At 50.7% G+C, this 3,680-nt stretch overlaps 1 long non-coding RNA gene across 1 annotated transcript; it reads right to left on the bottom strand.

Annotated features, from left to right (window-relative positions):
* Positions 1 to 1,222: 1,222 nt before the first annotated feature.
* LOC309867913 lies at positions 1,223 to 2,960 on the bottom strand. Its single transcript, XR_014313397.1, has 3 exons — positions 2,714 to 2,960; positions 1,923 to 2,049; positions 1,223 to 1,699 (listed from the first exon to the last, which is right to left on the bottom strand). It is a non-coding gene; the product is annotated as an uncharacterized lncRNA (long non-coding RNA).
* Positions 2,961 to 3,680: the final 720 nt, after the last annotated feature.

Below are 3,680 nucleotides of genomic sequence, written 5' to 3'. Positions count from 1 at the left end.
GGTCCCATCAGGGCTGTGTGCCCCACCATCCAGCTGCCCCTCCAGCTGGAGACGCCCACGATTACAATTGCAGATCCGGGTGTTCAGTGCAGAATGAGGGAAGGTGCAGCAGGGCACCGTGGGGGCCCCGAGGGGAGAGCAGGAGCTCTGGAGGAGCTCAGGGGAAGATGGTGGGTGTGATGGTGGGTGTGAGCCTGGAGGATGAGGATGGACTTCCCAGATGAAAGACAGCCCGAGCAAAGGGGCAGGGGTAGTGAGGATATGCACAACTGGGAATGAGGTTGTCCATCCAGTGTGATCTGAGCATGGGAGCACAGGGGAGTGACAAGTGACAGGGCCTTTCTGGTCTGCAGGAATGGAGCAGGGAAGGCCTAATCAGGTATGCGGAAGCCTGGGGTTTGTGATTACAGTGCCTGCTTCCAGAAGAAGGGCCCGCAGGAGATGCCTGCCATGGGGGTCAGAGAACTGCCGCTCCCAGCTCTGGTCCTAGTGGACCACTGACCCAGAGATGCGCTCCCTCCTTCCCTCCTCTTCTCTCCACACAGCCACTGCTTTTGTTAATATTACTGAACAGAAACCAAAGGAGTAAAACAATACAGGCCTGGCCCCAAGGAGCTCACAGTTTAGATTTCATTCTTTCTCTTTTTAAAATCTAAATACAGGTGATAATTTTTAATCATGGTAAAATACACATGAAACAGATCATTTTAACCAGCGAAGTGTACACGTTGTGTAACCATCACCAGCATCAATCTCCAGAACCTTTCCAACTTCCCAAACTGAAACTCTGTCCCCATTCAGCAGTAGCTCCCGGTTCTCCCCTTCTCCCAGCTCCTGATATCCAACAGTATGCTTGCTGTATATGTATCAGATCTGCGTATCTGATTATTCTAGGTACTTCCTGTACGTGGAATCTTACTATATTTGTCCCTTCATGTCTGGCTGATTGGGCTTTATTCAGCATGATGCCTTCGAGGTCCATCCGTTTTGTAGCAGGAGTCAGAATTCCATTCCTTTTCAAGGCTGAACAATGTTCCGTTGTACATAGAGACCACGTTCTGTTTATCCATGATCCGTGGACGGATGTTTGGGTGGTTTCCACCTCACACTATCATGAATACTGCTAGGAACACGTGTATACCCGTATCCATTTGAGACCCCGCTTTTGCTTCTTTTGTGTATATACCAGAGGTGGAGTTGTTGGATTAAATGGTAATCTAGGTTTAACTTCATTTTTATTTAAAGATTTTATTTAATTATTTATTTTAGAGAGGGTGAAGGCCAGGGGGAGTGGAGAGGGAGAATCTCAGGCAGACTCCCCACTGAGCACGGGGCCTGATGCGGGGCTCGATCCCATGACCCCGAGATCATGACCTGAGCCGAAAGCAGGAGGCAAGAGTCAGACATTTGACTGACTGAGCTGCCTAGGCACCCCCTATGGTTAATTTTTTGAAGAACTGCTGTATTGTTTTCCATGGTGGCCGTGCCATTTTACAGTCCTGCCCGTGGTGCACGAGGGTTCCAGTCTCTCCACCTCCTCCTTTGTTTTCCTGCTTTTTGATAATAGCTGTCCTGATGGGGTGAGGTCACCTAGCTCAGCTTTTGAGCCAAGGCAAATTCCTGTGAAAATTAACTAGCAGAATAAGAACACTGTAGAAGGCTCAACAACCATGAGGGAGAGTGGGGGACCTTGCAGACACTGGAAAAGATGGGTGTGTGAGGGGTGAAGGATGCCTCAGATCCAGGAGAAGGTGTCACCCTAGGGGGCAGGGACCTTTGGGGGTGGGGATCTGGCCTTGGTTGCTATCTGGGGGAGGGATACTGGGGCTGGGGGAGGGGAGACAGGTCATGGGTCTTGTGGGCCAGTGGGGAGGGCCAGGCATTCACAGGTGGGCCCTGTCCCAACTGAATAACATACCCACCTCAAGCTTACCCAACTTGTACCCTCTCCATGGATCTCACTGTCCTTGGCCCATCCCACCCCTCTTCTTTTCTTTCTCTTCCAATTATATTTCCAGTGCCTAGCCCAGAGTTTGCACACACCAGGACCTTAGTGAGTGTTGTTGTTGGTTTTTTTTTTTTAAGATTTATTTATTTGGGGGGGGAGCGGCAGAGGGAGATGGAGAGAGAATCTCAAGCAGACTCCCCACTGAGCGTGGAGCCCAGCACAGGGCTCTCTCCCAGGACCGAGCCACAATCAAGAGTTGGCTTCTTAACTGACTAAACCACCCAGGCATCCCCTTAATGAATGTTTGTTAAAGGAAGAAAGAGAAGGTGGCTGGAAGCACGGCTGTTAGCCCCCCTCTGACAGACCAGGAAACTGAAAGTCAGGCTCATTCTATAGAACTGCAGCCCTGGCTGGGTTTTCATGACGCTCAGTGCCCCAAACCATCTCCCTGACCCCCTCTGCCACTCCCTCCCTGGGCCATACTAGCTGTTTGTAGCTCCTTAAAAGGAACTCCATGCAGAGAGGACGCAATGATTTTCCCCATGCCCAAACCTTATAGGAAATAATTACAGGAATTAATTAATTAACAGCAGGAAATAATTGAGTAAATTACTTTCACTTGCATGTATGTAACAGCTTGTTGGGGGGGGACGCTGCGTGCATGTGAGGGTGTGGGAGAGTTAGAGGGAGGCCCCCAGCAGCCCGAACGGTGGGCACAGAGTCATGGGTCTGCTCCGCTCTGCCATTCATGAATCAGGGTCTTACCTGGAGAGGACTTCACCGAGTGTCACTGGGTGTCACCGGTGTCACTGAGGCATTTAAGCTGGACTGTGTAACCAGGTGGCTGCTGCATTCACCCAGACTGATCCGCAAGCCGGAAGGAAATGCGTTAACCAACAGAACTGTCTAGAAATCCAGCATAATGAACACCCCAAGGTGTCGTCTTACCAGCTTGTTGTTGCCTGCCTCTACTTGTCACCATTTACACTTTTCTTAAATTTCTTGTGTGGGCATGTTCCCATAGATGCAGGTCTGGGGAAAGAGGACTCAGACTCTTGCTGCCTGTGAAGGCTCAGAGTCTCAGAGATTTAAACCATCTGGTGTCTTCCAAGACACATTCACCTCTGCTGCTGAAGTGTTCTTAGTAAACCGTGTCAGGGAGGCAGGGCAAGGATGACTTTGAGATGTGGCAACATGGCTGAAGAAAAGGGGGGTCGTGGGTGTGGTGGCAGAATGATTCCAAAGACACATTTCTCTTTTCGGGCTGTTGCTCTCCTGTGGTATGACCCAGAGAAAGTCACTTCACCCACTTTGGGTCTTGATTTCTGCAGTGGACTCTATCACTGCCCCTGTGACCGTACCCCAGAAGTACCCTGTATGTACACACTGCCCCTCTCCCATGCCAGGATTTCTCCACCTTAACACTATTGGCATTTGGGGCTGGAGAATCCTTTGTGTGGAGGCTGCCCTCTGAACTGGAGGCTGTTTACAGCACGCATCCTTAGCCTTTGGACACCAGTCATCCTCTCTTACCCCACCCACCCCTACCCAACACCGCAGATGTGCCAGCCAAAATTGCCTCCAGATATTGTACCAAGTGTCCCTGGGGGCACAGTTGCCACACTGAGAACCACCGATCTGTACATAGGTGTGGGCTCTGGGTAGAGCCGCTCATCCATTTCTCAAACATCGTGAAGTAGGTGCTGGTGCTGGAAATCCCAAGTTGCCTCTC

Source organism: Mustela nivalis, assembly GCF_964662115.1.
Source record: "Mustela nivalis genome assembly, chromosome: 6".
NCBI classification, from domain to species: Eukaryota; Metazoa; Chordata; class Mammalia; order Carnivora; family Mustelidae; genus Mustela; species Mustela nivalis.
Note: the sequence above shows the minus strand (reverse complement) of the source record. Positions and strands in the feature narration are given on the sequence as shown.